This window comes from Schistocerca serialis, unplaced genomic scaffold, assembly GCF_023864345.2.
Source record: "Schistocerca serialis cubense isolate TAMUIC-IGC-003099 unplaced genomic scaffold, iqSchSeri2.2 HiC_scaffold_944, whole genome shotgun sequence".
NCBI lineage: Eukaryota > Metazoa > Arthropoda > Insecta > Orthoptera > Acrididae > Schistocerca > Schistocerca serialis.
Genome location: NW_026048567.1, coordinates 1 through 13,548, shown reverse-complemented (window position 1 = coordinate 13,548; position 13,548 = coordinate 1). Strand labels below are relative to the sequence as shown.

Below are 13,548 nucleotides of genomic sequence, written 5' to 3'. Positions count from 1 at the left end.
TAGCAACAGAAAAAAATGAGCCAGGAAGTGCAGACTCTCTACCACTGGTATTTGGTACTTAGCGAGATTCCAGAAGGCGTGACGATCACCTGCCTCGGTAGCGCAGTAGGCAGCGCGTAAGTCTCATAATCTTAAGGTCGTGAGTTCGATCCTCACCCGGGGCATTTAATTTACTTTCGTCCACAGCTAAATAACGGCTCTGGGGCTTGCGAAGGAGCGAAACACTTTGTACTTTGTTATCCTCAAGGCTTCAACGACTCAGCGTGATAGCGTTTACTTCCCGTTACTACTACTTGCAGTTCTTATGTAAAATTTTCAAGAAAAAAAGTACTAGTAATGAAACTGAATCTCGTACGATATAACGTGTAAAGTCACACAATGTATGACCTGCTGTATGATGACAGGCAGCAGGTATTTACTTGCGAAATAAGTAAATAAATATTACTACTTACAGCTTTGCTTTTCCTCCTACCCCTGTAACAACGAGGCATAAATGCGACAAGCGACCGTACGAACGGTCGAATGAAACGGCCACATCCGGTGTGGTCTAGTGGCTAGGATACCTGGCTTTCACCCAGGAGGCCCGGGTTCGATTCCCGGTACCGGAACGGAATTTTTTCCACACGAATCGTGACAAGTTTGAGCTGTCCGAGCGGCCGTTTCCCGTCCTGCTCGCAATATAGCTACTGTTTCGTGACCGTCAGCAGAATATATACCAGGGAAGCAGACACACGACGACCATAGAAATGGTGTATGGCTTCATGCCACCAGTTTCTAGCGTAGGGCTGAGCAACTGCATCTGCCGAGGCCCGTTAGCTCAGTTGGTTAGAGCGTCGTGCTAATAACGCGAAGGTCGTGGGTTCGATCCCCCCACGGGCCACTGTTCTTTTACCACTACGAAAAGGCAGCGCCGATTTCAGCTGGCGAGTGTGATGACCAAAAGATCATCACCCTGCGTGGAAGTTGACAGAGGATCCGAACGCGACTCGTCGGGAAGCGCTACAGCATTCACTCGGCAATGGCCATAATATCTTGAATACACTGGTTCTCAAGCGATAAAGAGAAAATGAAAGAAAATGTCCGATTGCCGATGCGTAACAACTTTGGCCCTTGTCAGTACTTGGGCGGGTGAGCGCATGGGAACACAGGGTACTATTGGCAGTTTTACTTCCTATTTTTGTTTCTCCTTTGTTTTCGGAGCTACAGCCCCATTCGGTCAGGGAGACGCCACCGTGAAATGAAGGGGGCGTGCTGTGTGTCCATCGCCTCGCCTCTCCTTACCTCTCTCAGTCGTTTCTCGTGCTTGTCGTTTTGATATAGGCCGATTTGAGAGCGTCAGCTCTCGCGTCAGCTGAGCAAAGTCGAGACAAGTCGAGACTCAAGGGGAATCGACGCACGCACTATAGGGTGGCCTGCAGCGATTAAGAGGGGGAAAGAAACATTAATTTAAAGACGCGTGGCAAAAGTACTCATACGCAAAAGAAAAAGCCGGCTGCGGTGGCCGGGAATCGAACCCGGATCAACTGCTTGGAAGGCAACTATGCTGACCATTACACCACCACCGCACCACGGTTTCCGTCCGCGCACGCCGCGCGCTGTGTCTGCTTCCCGCCTGTCGGCGGCGGCTCAAGGTGGTCGTAGCTGTAGGCGCATTACGGGGTAGGCGATCGCATCCAGACAGCGTCTCTACGCACATTTCGCGTCCTTTGGCAAGAGTCGTCGCGTGCGTGCGCCGCAAGAGTACTTAGGCGATCGCGTTCGGGCGCCATTTTTAAGCAGTGCAGTGCAGGATTCAGCGTCTGTAGCATTCTCTCGAGAGGATGCGACGGCGCTGGACGGCAGTCCCACTTTCCCCTCAGACGTCTGCCGCGGAAAGCACAAGGAAGCTGTGAACTAGCTGGGCATCGGTGGTTCAGTGGTAGAATGCTCGCCTGCCACGCGGGCGGCCCGGGTTCGATTCCCGGCCGATGCATTATTTTGTTTTTTCTCCGATAGTGGTGCTGCGTGTCTTTCGCACTCGAACTGCGTGAGCCATGAGAATGAACCGCGGGATTTCCGTGTGGAAATAACCAAACATGCAGCGCGCACGACTGCTTGTTTGGACTGTTGTGTGCTATTGTACATACTGGCGTCGGCCTAGCATCGCAAGTTGCCTGTCGCGCCGGGAATGCACGTGTAGCAACAGAAAAAAATGAGCCAGGAAGTGCAGACTCTCTACCACTGGTATTTGGTACTTAGCGAGATTCCAGAAGGCGTGACGATCACCTGCCTCGGTAGCGCAGTAGGCAGCGCGTAAGTCTCATAATCTTAAGGTCGTGAGTTCGATCCTCACCCGGGGCATTTAATTTACTTTCGTCCACAGCTAAATAACGGCTCTGGGGCTTGCGAAGGAGCGAAACACTTTGTACTTTGTTATCCTCAAGGCTTCAACGACTCAGCGTGATAGCGTTTACTTCCCGTTACTACTACTTGCAGTTCTTATGTAAAATTTTCAAGAAAAAAAGTACTAGTAATGAAACTGAATCTCGTACGATATAACGTGTAAAGTCACACAATGTATGACCTGCTGTATGATGACAGGCAGCAGGTATTTACTTGCGAAATAAGTAAATAAATATTACTACTTACAGCTTTGCTTTTCCTCCTACCCCTGTAACAACGAGGCATAAATGCGACAAGCGACCGTACGAACGGTCGAATGAAACGGCCACATCCGGTGTGGTCTAGTGGCTAGGATACCTGGCTTTCACCCAGGAGGCCCGGGTTCGATTCCCGGTACCGGAACGGAATTTTTTCCACACGAATCGTGACAAGTTTGAGCTGTCCGAGCGGCCGTTTCCCGTCCTGCTCGCAATATAGCTACTGTTTCGTGACCGTCAGCAGAATATATACCAGGGAAGCAGACACACGACGACCATAGAAATGGTGTATGGCTTCATGCCACCAGTTTCTAGCGTAGGGCTGAGCAACTGCATCTGCCGAGGCCCGTTAGCTCAGTTGGTTAGAGCGTCGTGCTAATAACGCGAAGGTCGTGGGTTCGATCCCCCCACGGGCCACTGTTCTTTTACCACTACGAAAAGGCAGCGCCGATTTCAGCTGGCGAGTGTGATGACCAAAAGATCATCACCCTGCGTGGAAGTTGACAGAGGATCCGAACGCGACTCGTCGGGAAGCGCTACAGCATTCACTCGGCAATGGCCATAATATCTTGAATACACTGGTTCTCAAGCGATAAAGAGAAAATGAAAGAAAATGTCCGATTGCCGATGCGTAACAACTTTGGCCCTTGTCAGTACTTGGGCGGGTGAGCGCATGGGAACACAGGGTACTATTGGCAGTTTTACTTCCTATTTTTGTTTCTCCTTTGTTTTCGGAGCTACAGCCCCATTCGGTCAGGGAGACGCCACCGTGAAATGAAGGGGGCGTGCTGTGTGTCCATCGCCTCGCCTCTCCTTACCTCTCTCAGTCGTTTCTCGTGCTTGTCGTTTTGATATAGGCCGATTTGAGAGCGTCAGCTCTCGCGTCAGCTGAGCAAAGTCGAGACAAGTCGAGACTCAAGGGGAATCGACGCACGCACTATAGGGTGGCCTGCAGCGATTAAGAGGGGGAAAGAAACATTAATTTAAAGACGCGTGGCAAAAGTACTCATACGCAAAAGAAAAAGCCGGCTGCGGTGGCCGGGAATCGAACCCGGATCAACTGCTTGGAAGGCAACTATGCTGACCATTACACCACCACCGCACCACGGTTTCCGTCCGCGCACGCCGCGCTGTGTCTGCTTCCCGCCTGTCGGCGGCGGCTCAAGGTGGTCGTAGCTGTAGGCGCATTACGGGGTAGGCGATCGCATCCAGACAGCGTCTCTACGCACATTTCGCGTCCTTTGGCAAGAGTCGTCGCGTGCGTGCGCCGCAAGAGTACTTAGGCGATCGCGTTCGGGCGCCATTTTTAAGCAGTGCAGTGCAGGATTCAGCGTCTGTAGCATTCTCTCGAGAGGATGCGACGGCGCTGGACGGCAGTCCCACTTTCCCCTCAGACGTCTGCCGCGGAAAGCACAAGGAAGCTGTGAACTAGCTGGGCATCGGTGGTTCAGTGGTAGAATGCTCGCCTGCCACGCGGGCGGCCCGGGTTCGATTCCCGGCCGATGCATTATTTTGTTTTTTCTCCGATAGTGGTGCTGCGTGTCTTTCGCACTCGAACTGCGTGAGCCATGAGAATGAACCGCGGGATTTCCGTGTGGAAATAACCAAACATGCAGCGCGCACGACTGCTTGTTTGGACTGTTGTGTGCTATTGTACATACTGGCGTCGGCCTAGCATCGCAAGTTGCCTGTCGCGCCGGGAATGCACGTGTAGCAACAGAAAAAAATGAGCCAGGAAGTGCAGACTCTCTACCACTGGTATTTGGTACTTAGCGAGATTCCAGAAGGCGTGACGATCACCTGCCTCGGTAGCGCAGTAGGCAGCGCGTAAGTCTCATAATCTTAAGGTCGTGAGTTCGATCCTCACCCGGGGCATTTAATTTACTTTCGTCCACAGCTAAATAACGGCTCTGGGGCTTGCGAAGGAGCGAAACACTTTGTACTTTGTTATCCTCAAGGCTTCAACGACTCAGCGTGATAGCGTTTACTTCCCGTTACTACTACTTGCAGTTCTTATGTAAAATTTTCAAGAAAAAAAGTACTAGTAATGAAACTGAATCTCGTACGATATAACGTGTAAAGTCACACAATGTATGACCTGCTGTATGATGACAGGCAGCAGGTATTTACTTGCGAAATAAGTAAATAAATATTACTACTTACAGCTTTGCTTTTCCTCCTACCCCTGTAACAACGAGGCATAAATGCGACAAGCGACCGTACGAACGGTCGAATGAAACGGCCACATCCGGTGTGGTCTAGTGGCTAGGATACCTGGCTTTCACCCAGGAGGCCCGGGTTCGATTCCCGGTACCGGAACGGAATTTTTTCCACACGAATCGTGACAAGTTTGAGCTGTCCGAGCGGCCGTTTCCCGTCCTGCTCGCAATATAGCTACTGTTTCGTGACCGTCAGCAGAATATATACCAGGGAAGCAGACACACGACGACCATAGAAATGGTGTATGGCTTCATGCCACCAGTTTCTAGCGTAGGGCTGAGCAACTGCATCTGCCGAGGCCCGTTAGCTCAGTTGGTTAGAGCGTCGTGCTAATAACGCGAAGGTCGTGGGTTCGATCCCCCCACGGGCCACTGTTCTTTTACCACTACGAAAAGGCAGCGCCGATTTCAGCTGGCGAGTGTGATGACCAAAAGATCATCACCCTGCGTGGAAGTTGACAGAGGATCCGAACGCGACTCGTCGGGAAGCGCTACAGCATTCACTCGGCAATGGCCATAATATCTTGAATACACTGGTTCTCAAGCGATAAAGAGAAAATGAAAGAAAATGTCCGATTGCCGATGCGTAACAACTTTGGCCCTTGTCAGTACTTGGGCGGGTGAGCGCATGGGAACACAGGGTACTATTGGCAGTTTTACTTCCTATTTTTGTTTCTCCTTTGTTTTCGGAGCTACAGCCCCATTCGGTCAGGGAGACGCCACCGTGAAATGAAGGGGGCGTGCTGTGTGTCCATCGCCTCGCCTCTCCTTACCTCTCTCAGTCGTTTCTCGTGCTTGTCGTTTTGATATAGGCCGATTTGAGAGCGTCAGCTCTCGCGTCAGCTGAGCAAAGTCGAGACAAGTCGAGACTCAAGGGGAATCGACGCACGCACTATAGGGTGGCCTGCAGCGATTAAGAGGGGGAAAGAAACATTAATTTAAAGACGCGTGGCAAAAGTACTCATACGCAAAAGAAAAAGCCGGCTGCGGTGGCCGGGAATCGAACCCGGATCAACTGCTTGGAAGGCAACTATGCTGACCATTACACCACCACCGCACCACGGTTTCCGTCCGCGCACGCCGCGCTGTGTCTGCTTCCCGCCTGTCGGCGGCGGCTCAAGGTGGTCGTAGCTGTAGGCGCATTACGGGGTAGGCGATCGCATCCAGACAGCGTCTCTACGCACATTTCGCGTCCTTTGGCAAGAGTCGTCGCGTGCGTGCGCCGCAAGAGTACTTAGGCGATCGCGTTCGGGCGCCATTTTTAAGCAGTCAGTGCAGTGCAGGATTCAGCGTCTGTAGCATTCTCTCGAGAGGATGCGACGGCGCTGGACGGCAGTCCCACTTTCCCCTCAGACGTCTGCCGCGGAAAGCACAAGGAAGCTGTGAACTAGCTGGGCATCGGTGGTTCAGTGGTAGAATGCTCGCCTGCCACGCGGGCGGCCCGGGTTCGATTCCCGGCCGATGCATTATTTTGTTTTTTCTCCGATAGTGGTGCTGCGTGTCTTTCGCACTCGAACTGCGTGAGCCATGAGAATGAACCGCGGGATTTCCGTGTGGAAATAACCAAACATGCAGCGCGCACGACTGCTTGTTTGGACTGTTGTGTGCTATTGTACATACTGGCGTCGGCCTAGCATCGCAAGTTGCCTGTCGCGCCGGGAATGCACGTTGTAGCAACAGAAAAAAATGAGCCAGGAAGTGGGAAGTGCAGACTCTCTACCACTGGTATTTGGTACTTAGCGAGATTCCAGAAGGCGTGACGATCACCTGCCTCGGTAGCGCAGTAGGCAGCGCGTAAGTCTCATAATCTTAAGGTCGTGAGTTCGATCCTCACCCGGGGCATTTAATTTACTTTCGTCCACAGCTAAATAACGGCTCTGGGGCTTGCGAAGGAGCGAAACACTTTGTACTTTGTTATCCTCAAGGCTTCAACGACTCAGCGTGATAGCGTTTACTTCCCGTTACTACTACTTGCAGTTCTTATGTAAAATTTTCAAGAAAAAAAGTACTAGTAATGAAACTGAATCTCGTACGATATAACGTGTAAAGTCACACAATGTATGACCTGCTGTATGATGACAGGCAGCAGGTATTTACTTGCGAAATAAAGTAAATAAATATTACTACTTACAGCTTTGCTTTTCCTCCTACCCCTGTAACAACGAGGCATAAATGCGACAAGCGACCGTACGAACGGTCGAATGAAACGGCCACATCCGGTGTGGTCTAGTGGCTAGGATACCTGGCTTTCACCCAGGAGGCCCGGGTTCGATTCCCGGTACCGGAACGGAATTTTTTTCCACACGAATCGTGACAAGTTTGAGCTGTCCCGAGCGGCCGTTTCCCGTCCTGCTCGCAATATAGCTACTGTTTCGTGACCGTCAGCAGAATATATACTAGGGAAGCAGACACACGACGACCATAGAAATGGTGTATGTCTTCATGCCACCAGTTTCTAGCGTAGGGCTGAGCAACTGCATCTGCCGAGGCCCGTTAGCTCAGTTGGTTAGAGCGTCGTGCTAATAACGCGAAGGTCGTGGGTTCGATCCCCCCCACGGGCCACTGTTCTTTTACCACTACGAAAAGGCAGCGCCGATTTCAGCTGGCGAGTGTGATGACCAAAAGATCATCACCCTGCGTGGAAGTTGACAGAGGATCCGAACGCGACTCGTCGGGAAGCGCTACAGCATTCACTCGGCAATGGCCATAATATCTTGAATACACTGGTTCTCAAGCGATAAAGAGAAAATGAAAGAAAATGTCCGATTGCCGATGCGTAACAACTTTGGCCCTTGTCAGTACTTGGGCGGGTGAGCGCATGGGAACACAGGGTACTATTGGCAGTTTTACTTCCTATTTTTGTTTCTCCTTTGTTTTCGGAGCTACAGCCCCATTCGGTCAGGGAGACGCCACCGTGAAATGAAGGGGGCGTGCTGTGTGTCCATCGCCTCGCCTCTCCTTACCTCTCTCAGTCGTTTTCTCGTGCTTGTCGTTTTGATATAGGCCGATTTGAGAGCGTCAGCTCTCGCGTCAGCTGAGCAAAGTCGAGACAAGTCGAGACTCAAGGGGAATCGACGCACGCACTATAGGGTGGCCTGCAGCGATTAAGAAGGGGGAAAGAAACATTAATTTAAAGACGCGTGGCAAAAGTACTCATACGCAAAAGAAAAAGCCGGCTGCGGTGGCCGGGAATCGAACCCGGATCAACTGCTTGGAAGGCAACTATGCTGACCATTACACCACCACCGCACCACGGTTTCCGTCCGCGCACGCCGCGCTGTGTCTGCTTCCCGCCTGTCGGCGGCGGCTCAAGGTGGTCGTAGCTGTAGGCGCATTACGGGGGTAGGCGATCGCATCCAGACAGCGTCTCTACGCACATTTCGCGTCCTTTGGCAAGAGTCGTCGCGTGCGTGCGCCGCAAGAGTACTTAGGCGATCGCGTTCGGGCGCCATTTTTTAAGCAGTGCAGTGCAGGATTCAGCGTCTGTAGCATTCTCTCGAGAGGATGCGACGGCGCTGGGACGGCAGTCCCACTTTCCCCTCAGACGTCTGCCGCGGAAAGCACAAGGAAGCTGTGAACTAGCTGGGCATCGGTGGTTCAGTGGTAGAATGCTCGCCTGCCACGCGGGCGGCCCGGGTTCGATTCCCGGCCGATGCATTATTTTGTTTTTTCTCCGATAGTGGTGCTGCGTGTCTTTCGCACTCGAACTGCGTGAGCCATGAGAATGAACCGCGGGATTTCCGTGTGGAAATAACCAAACATGCAGCGCGCACGACTGCTTGTTTGGACTGTTGTGTGCTATTGTACATACTGGCGTCGGCCTAGCATCGCAAGTTGCCTGTCGCGCCGGGAATGCACGTGTAGCAACAGAAAAAAATGAGCCAGGAAGTGCAGACTCTCTACCACTGGGTATTTGGTACTTAGCGAGATTCCAGAAGGCGTGACGATCACCTGCCTCGGTAGCGCAGTAGGCAGCGCGTAAGTCTCATAATCTTAAGGTCGTGAGTTCGATCCTCACCCGGGGCATTTAATTTACTTTCGTCCACAGCTAAATAACGGCTCTGGGGCTTGCGAAGGAGCGAAAACACTTTGTACTTTGTTATCCTCAAGGCTTCAACGACTCAGCGTGATAGCGTTTACTTCCCGTTACTAACTACTTGCAGTTTCTTATGTAAAATTTTCAAGAAAAAAAGTACTAGTAATGAAACTGAATCTCGTACGATATAACGTGTAAAGTCACACAATGTATGACCTGCTGTATGATGACAGGCAGCAGGTATTTACTTGCGAAATTAAGTAAATAAATATTACTACTTACAGCTTTGCTTTTTCCTCCTACCCCTGTAACAACGAGGCATAAATGCGACAAGCGACCGTACGAACGGTCGAATGAAACGGCCCACATCCGGTGTGGTCTAGTGGCTAGGATACCTGGCTTTCACCCAGGAGGCCCGGGTTCGATTCCCGGTACCGGAACGGAATTTTTTTCCACACGAATCGTGACAAGTTTGAGCTGTCCGAGCGGCCGTTTCCCGTCCTGCTCGCAATATAGCTACTGTTTCGTGACCGTCAGCAGAATATATACTAGGGAAGCAGACACACGACGACCATAGAAATGGTGTATGTCTTCATGCCACCAGTTTCTAGCGTAGGGCTGAGCAACTGCATCTGCCGAGACCCGTTAGCTCAGTTGGTTAGAGCGTCGTGCTAATAACGCGAAGGTCGTGGGTTCGATCCCCCCACGGGCCACTGTTCTTTTACCACTACGAAAAAGGCAGCGCCGATTTCAGCTGGCGAGTGTGATGACCAAAAGATCATCACCCTGCGTGGAAGTTGACAGAGGATCCCGAACGCGACTCGTCGGGAAGCGCTACAGCATTCACTCGGCAATGGCCATAATATCTTGAATACACTGGTTCTCAAGCGATAAAGAGAAAATGAAAAGAAAATGTCCGATTGCCGATGCGTAACAACTTTGGCCCTTGTCAGTACTTGGGGCGGGTGAGCGCATGGGAACACAGGGTACTATTGGCAGTTTTACTTCCTATTTTTGTTTTCTCCTTTGTTTTCGGAGCTACAGCCCCATTCGGTCAGGGAGACGCCACCGTGAAATGAAGGGGGCGTGCTGTGTGTCCATCGCCTCGCCTCTCCTTACCTCTCTCAGTCGTTTCTCGTGCTTGTCGTTTTTGATATAGGCCGATTTGAGAGCGTCAGCTCTCGCGTCAGCTGAGCAAAGTCGAGACAAGTCGAGACTCAAGGGGAATCGACGCACGCACTATAGGGTGGCCTGCAGCGATTAAGAGGGGGAAAGAAACATTAATTTAAAGACGCGTGGCAAAAGTACTCATACGCAAAAGAAAAAGCCGGCTGCGGTGGCCGGGAATCGAACCCGGATCAACTGCTTGGAAGGCAACTATGCTGACCATTACACCACCACCGCACCACGGTTTCCGTCCGCGCACGCCCGCGCTGTGTCTGCTTCCCGCCTGTCGGCGGCGGCTCAAGGTGGTCGTAGCTGTAGGCGCATTACGGGGGTAGGCGATCGCATCCAGACAGCGTCTCTACGCACATTTCGCGTCCTTTGGCAAGAGTCGTCGCGTGCGTGCGCCCGCAAGAGTACTTAGGCGATCGCGTTCGGGGCGCCATTTTTTAAGCAGTGCAGTGCAGGATTCAGCGTCTGTAGCATTCTCTCGAGAGGATGCGACGGCGCTGGACGGCAGTCCCACTTTCCCCCTCAGACGTCTGCCGCGGAAAGCACAAGGAAGCTGTGAACTAGCTGGGCATCGGTGGTTCAGTGGTAGAATGCTCGCCTGCCACGCGGGCGGCCCGGGTTCGATTCCCGGCCGATGCATTATTTTGTTTTTTTCTCCGATAGTGGTGCTGCGTGTCTTTCGCACTCGAACTGCGTGAGCCATGAGAATGAACCGCGGGATTTCCGTGTGGAAATAACCAAACATGCAGCGCGCACGACTGCTTGTTTGGACTGTTGTGTGCTATTGTACATACTGGCGTCGGCCTAGCATCGCAAGTTGCCTGTCGCGCCGGGAATGCACGTGTAGCAACAGAAAAAAAACGAGCCAGGAAGTGCAGACTCTCTACCACTGGTATTTGGTACTTAGCGAGATTCCAGAAGGCGTGACGATCACCTGCCTCGGTAGCGCAGTAGGCAGCGCGTAAGTCTCATAATCTTAAGGTCGTGAGTTCGATCCTCACCCGGGGCATTTAATTTACTTTCGTCCACAGCTAAATAACGGCTCTGGGGGCTTGCGAAGGAGCGAAACACTTTGTGTACTTTGTTATCCTCAAGGCTTCAACGGACTCAGCGTGATAGCGTTTACTTCCCGTTACTACTACTTGCAGTTCTTATGTAAAATTTTCAAGAAAAAAAGTACTAGTAATGAAACTGAATCTCGTACGATATAACGTGTAAAGTCACACAATGTATGACCTGCTGTATGATGACAGGCAGCAGGTATTTACTTGCGAAATAAGTAAATAAATATTACTACTTACAGCTTTGCTTTTCCTCCTACCCCTGTAACAACGAGGCATAAATGCGACAAGCGACCGTACGAACGGTCGAATGAAACGGCCACATCCGGTGTGGTCTAGTGGCTAGGATACCTGGCTTTCACCCAGGAGGCCCGGGTTCGATTCCCGGTACCGGAACGGAATTTTTTCCACACGAATCGTGACAAGTTTGAGCTGTCCGAGCGGCCGTTTCCCCGTCCTGCTCGCAATATAGCTACTGTTTCGTGACCGTCAGCAGAATATATACTAGGGAAGCAGACACACGACGACCATAGAAATGGTGTATGTCTTCATGCCACCAGTTTCTAGCGTAGGGCTGAGCAACTGCATCTGCCGAGGCCCGTTAGCTCAGTTGGTTAGAGCGTCGTGCTAATAACGCGAAGGTCGTGGGTTCGATCCCCCCCACGGGCCACTGTTCTTTTACCACTACGAAAAGGCAGCGCCGATTTCAGCTGGCGAGTGTGATGACCAAAAGATCATCACCCTGCGTGGAAGTTGACAGAGGATCCGAACGCGACTCGTCGGGAAGCGCTACAGCATTCACTCGGCAATGGCCATAATATCTTGAATACACTGGTTCTCAAGCGATAAAGAGAAAATGAAAGAAAATGTCCGATTGCCGATGCGTAACAACTTTGGCCCTTGTCAGTACTTGGGCGGGTGAGCGCATGGGAACACAGGGTACTATTGGCAGTTTTACTTCCTATTTTTGTTTCTCCTTTGTTTTCGGAGCTACAGCCCCATTCGGTCAGGGAGACGCCACCGTGAAATGAAGGGGGCGTGCTGTGTGTCCATCGCCTCGCCTCTCCTTACCTCTCTCAGTCGTTTCTCGTGCTTGTCGTTTTGATATAGGCCGATTTGAGAGCGTCAGCTCTCGCGTCAGCTGAGCAAAGTCGAGACAAGTCGAGACTCAAGGGGAATCGACGCACGCACTATAGGGTGGCCTGCAGCGATTAAGAGGGGGAAAGAAACATTAATTTAAAGACGCGTGGCAAAAGTACTCATACGCAAAAGAAAAAGCCGGCTGCGGTGGCCGGGAATCGAACCCGGATCAACTGCTTGGAAGGCAACTATGCTGACCATTACACCACCACCGCACCCACGGTTTCCGTCCGCGCACGCCGCGCTGTGTCTGCTTCCCGCCTGTCGGCGGCGGCTCAAGGTGGTCGTAGCTGTAGGCGCATTACGGGGTAGGCGATCGCATCCAGACAGCGTCTCTACGCACATTTCGCGTCCTTTGGCAAGAGTCGTCGCGTGCGTGCGCCGCAAGAGTACTTAGGCGATCGCGTTCGGGCGCCATTTTTAAGCAGTGCAGTGCAGGATTCAGCGTCTGTAGCATTCTCTCGAGAGGATGCGACGGCGCTGGACGGCAGTCCCACTTTCCCCCTCAGACGTCTGCCGCGGAAAGCACAAGGAAGCTGTGAACTAGCTGGGCATCGGTGGTTCAGTGGTAGAATGCTCGCCTGCCACGCGGGCGGCCCGGGTTCGATTCCCGGCCGATGCATTATTTTGGTTTTTTCTCCGATAGTGGTGCTGCGTGTCTTTCGCACTCGAACTGCGTGAGCCATGAGAATGAACCGCGGGATTTCCGTGTGGAAATAACCAAACATGCAGCGCGCACGACTGCTTGTTTGGACTGTTGTGTGCTATTGTACATACTGGCGTCGGCCTAGCATCGCAAGTTGCCTGTCGCGCCGGGAATGCACGTGTAGCAACAGAAAAAAATGAGCCAGGAAGTGCAGACTCTCTACCACTGGTATTTGGTACTTAGCGAGATTCCAGAAGGCGTGACGATCACCTGCCTCGGTAGCGCAGTAGGCAGCGCGTAAGTCTCATAATCTTAAGGTCGTGAGTTCGATCCTCACCCGGGGCATTTAATTTACTTTCGTCCACAGCTAAATAAACGGCTCTGGGGCTTGCGAAGGAGCGAAACACTTTGTACTTTGTTATCCTCAAGGCTTCAACGACTCAGCGTGATAGCGTTTACTTCCCGTTACTACTACTTGCAGTTCTTATGTAAAATTTTCAAGAAAAAAAAGTACTAGTAATGAAACTGAATCTCGTACGATATAACGTGTAAAGTCACACAATGTATGACCTGCTGTATGATGACAGGCAGCAGGTATTTACTTGCGAAATAAGTAAATAAATATTACTAC

General features: G+C 51.7%; 31 non-coding genes across 31 annotated transcripts; 25 read left to right on the top strand and 6 right to left on the bottom strand.

The window, feature by feature from the left end:
- Positions 1 to 91: 91 nt before the first annotated feature.
- Trnam-cau (transfer RNA methionine (anticodon CAU)) lies at positions 92 to 164 on the top strand. Its single transcript has one exon. It is a non-coding gene; the product is annotated as a tRNA-Met (tRNA).
- Positions 165 to 536: 372 nt separating this feature from the next.
- On the top strand, positions 537 to 608 carry Trnae-uuc (transfer RNA glutamic acid (anticodon UUC)). Its single transcript has one exon. It is a non-coding gene; the product is annotated as a tRNA-Glu (tRNA).
- Positions 609 to 806: 198 nt separating this feature from the next.
- On the top strand, positions 807 to 880 carry Trnai-aau (transfer RNA isoleucine (anticodon AAU)). The gene has a single exon. It is a non-coding gene; the product is annotated as a tRNA-Ile (tRNA).
- A 613-nt stretch (positions 881 to 1,493) lies between these two features.
- Trnag-ucc (transfer RNA glycine (anticodon UCC)) lies at positions 1,494 to 1,565 on the bottom strand. The gene has a single exon. It is a non-coding gene; the product is annotated as a tRNA-Gly (tRNA).
- A 336-nt stretch (positions 1,566 to 1,901) lies between these two features.
- Positions 1,902 to 1,972, top strand: Trnag-gcc (transfer RNA glycine (anticodon GCC)). The gene has a single exon. It is a non-coding gene; the product is annotated as a tRNA-Gly (tRNA).
- A 295-nt stretch (positions 1,973 to 2,267) lies between these two features.
- Trnam-cau (transfer RNA methionine (anticodon CAU)) lies at positions 2,268 to 2,340 on the top strand. Its single transcript has one exon. It is a non-coding gene; the product is annotated as a tRNA-Met (tRNA).
- A 372-nt stretch (positions 2,341 to 2,712) lies between these two features.
- Positions 2,713 to 2,784, top strand: Trnae-uuc (transfer RNA glutamic acid (anticodon UUC)). Its single transcript has one exon. It is a non-coding gene; the product is annotated as a tRNA-Glu (tRNA).
- A 198-nt stretch (positions 2,785 to 2,982) lies between these two features.
- On the top strand, positions 2,983 to 3,056 carry Trnai-aau (transfer RNA isoleucine (anticodon AAU)). The gene has a single exon. It is a non-coding gene; the product is annotated as a tRNA-Ile (tRNA).
- Positions 3,057 to 3,669: 613 nt separating this feature from the next.
- Trnag-ucc (transfer RNA glycine (anticodon UCC)) lies at positions 3,670 to 3,741 on the bottom strand. Its single transcript has one exon. It is a non-coding gene; the product is annotated as a tRNA-Gly (tRNA).
- Positions 3,742 to 4,075: 334 nt separating this feature from the next.
- Trnag-gcc (transfer RNA glycine (anticodon GCC)) lies at positions 4,076 to 4,146 on the top strand. The gene has a single exon. It is a non-coding gene; the product is annotated as a tRNA-Gly (tRNA).
- Positions 4,147 to 4,441: 295 nt separating this feature from the next.
- Positions 4,442 to 4,514, top strand: Trnam-cau (transfer RNA methionine (anticodon CAU)). The gene has a single exon. It is a non-coding gene; the product is annotated as a tRNA-Met (tRNA).
- A 372-nt stretch (positions 4,515 to 4,886) lies between these two features.
- Positions 4,887 to 4,958, top strand: Trnae-uuc (transfer RNA glutamic acid (anticodon UUC)). The gene has a single exon. It is a non-coding gene; the product is annotated as a tRNA-Glu (tRNA).
- Positions 4,959 to 5,156: 198 nt separating this feature from the next.
- Trnai-aau (transfer RNA isoleucine (anticodon AAU)) lies at positions 5,157 to 5,230 on the top strand. The gene has a single exon. It is a non-coding gene; the product is annotated as a tRNA-Ile (tRNA).
- A 613-nt stretch (positions 5,231 to 5,843) lies between these two features.
- Trnag-ucc (transfer RNA glycine (anticodon UCC)) lies at positions 5,844 to 5,915 on the bottom strand. The gene has a single exon. It is a non-coding gene; the product is annotated as a tRNA-Gly (tRNA).
- A 338-nt stretch (positions 5,916 to 6,253) lies between these two features.
- Positions 6,254 to 6,324, top strand: Trnag-gcc (transfer RNA glycine (anticodon GCC)). Its single transcript has one exon. It is a non-coding gene; the product is annotated as a tRNA-Gly (tRNA).
- A 303-nt stretch (positions 6,325 to 6,627) lies between these two features.
- Positions 6,628 to 6,700, top strand: Trnam-cau (transfer RNA methionine (anticodon CAU)). Its single transcript has one exon. It is a non-coding gene; the product is annotated as a tRNA-Met (tRNA).
- Positions 6,701 to 7,073: 373 nt separating this feature from the next.
- On the top strand, positions 7,074 to 7,145 carry Trnae-uuc (transfer RNA glutamic acid (anticodon UUC)). Its single transcript has one exon. It is a non-coding gene; the product is annotated as a tRNA-Glu (tRNA).
- Positions 7,146 to 7,345: 200 nt separating this feature from the next.
- Positions 7,346 to 7,420, top strand: Trnai-aau (transfer RNA isoleucine (anticodon AAU)). The gene has a single exon. It is a non-coding gene; the product is annotated as a tRNA-Ile (tRNA).
- A 615-nt stretch (positions 7,421 to 8,035) lies between these two features.
- Trnag-ucc (transfer RNA glycine (anticodon UCC)) lies at positions 8,036 to 8,107 on the bottom strand. The gene has a single exon. It is a non-coding gene; the product is annotated as a tRNA-Gly (tRNA).
- Positions 8,108 to 8,444: 337 nt separating this feature from the next.
- Positions 8,445 to 8,515, top strand: Trnag-gcc (transfer RNA glycine (anticodon GCC)). The gene has a single exon. It is a non-coding gene; the product is annotated as a tRNA-Gly (tRNA).
- Positions 8,516 to 8,811: 296 nt separating this feature from the next.
- Positions 8,812 to 8,884, top strand: Trnam-cau (transfer RNA methionine (anticodon CAU)). The gene has a single exon. It is a non-coding gene; the product is annotated as a tRNA-Met (tRNA).
- Positions 8,885 to 9,262: 378 nt separating this feature from the next.
- Trnae-uuc (transfer RNA glutamic acid (anticodon UUC)) lies at positions 9,263 to 9,334 on the top strand. Its single transcript has one exon. It is a non-coding gene; the product is annotated as a tRNA-Glu (tRNA).
- A 199-nt stretch (positions 9,335 to 9,533) lies between these two features.
- Positions 9,534 to 9,607, top strand: Trnai-aau (transfer RNA isoleucine (anticodon AAU)). The gene has a single exon. It is a non-coding gene; the product is annotated as a tRNA-Ile (tRNA).
- Positions 9,608 to 10,226: 619 nt separating this feature from the next.
- On the bottom strand, positions 10,227 to 10,298 carry Trnag-ucc (transfer RNA glycine (anticodon UCC)). The gene has a single exon. It is a non-coding gene; the product is annotated as a tRNA-Gly (tRNA).
- Positions 10,299 to 10,638: 340 nt separating this feature from the next.
- Trnag-gcc (transfer RNA glycine (anticodon GCC)) lies at positions 10,639 to 10,709 on the top strand. The gene has a single exon. It is a non-coding gene; the product is annotated as a tRNA-Gly (tRNA).
- Positions 10,710 to 11,006: 297 nt separating this feature from the next.
- Positions 11,007 to 11,079, top strand: Trnam-cau (transfer RNA methionine (anticodon CAU)). Its single transcript has one exon. It is a non-coding gene; the product is annotated as a tRNA-Met (tRNA).
- A 376-nt stretch (positions 11,080 to 11,455) lies between these two features.
- Positions 11,456 to 11,527, top strand: Trnae-uuc (transfer RNA glutamic acid (anticodon UUC)). The gene has a single exon. It is a non-coding gene; the product is annotated as a tRNA-Glu (tRNA).
- A 199-nt stretch (positions 11,528 to 11,726) lies between these two features.
- Positions 11,727 to 11,801, top strand: Trnai-aau (transfer RNA isoleucine (anticodon AAU)). Its single transcript has one exon. It is a non-coding gene; the product is annotated as a tRNA-Ile (tRNA).
- Positions 11,802 to 12,414: 613 nt separating this feature from the next.
- On the bottom strand, positions 12,415 to 12,486 carry Trnag-ucc (transfer RNA glycine (anticodon UCC)). Its single transcript has one exon. It is a non-coding gene; the product is annotated as a tRNA-Gly (tRNA).
- A 336-nt stretch (positions 12,487 to 12,822) lies between these two features.
- Trnag-gcc (transfer RNA glycine (anticodon GCC)) lies at positions 12,823 to 12,893 on the top strand. Its single transcript has one exon. It is a non-coding gene; the product is annotated as a tRNA-Gly (tRNA).
- A 296-nt stretch (positions 12,894 to 13,189) lies between these two features.
- Positions 13,190 to 13,262, top strand: Trnam-cau (transfer RNA methionine (anticodon CAU)). The gene has a single exon. It is a non-coding gene; the product is annotated as a tRNA-Met (tRNA).
- The last annotated feature ends 286 nt before the right edge of the window (positions 13,263 to 13,548 follow it).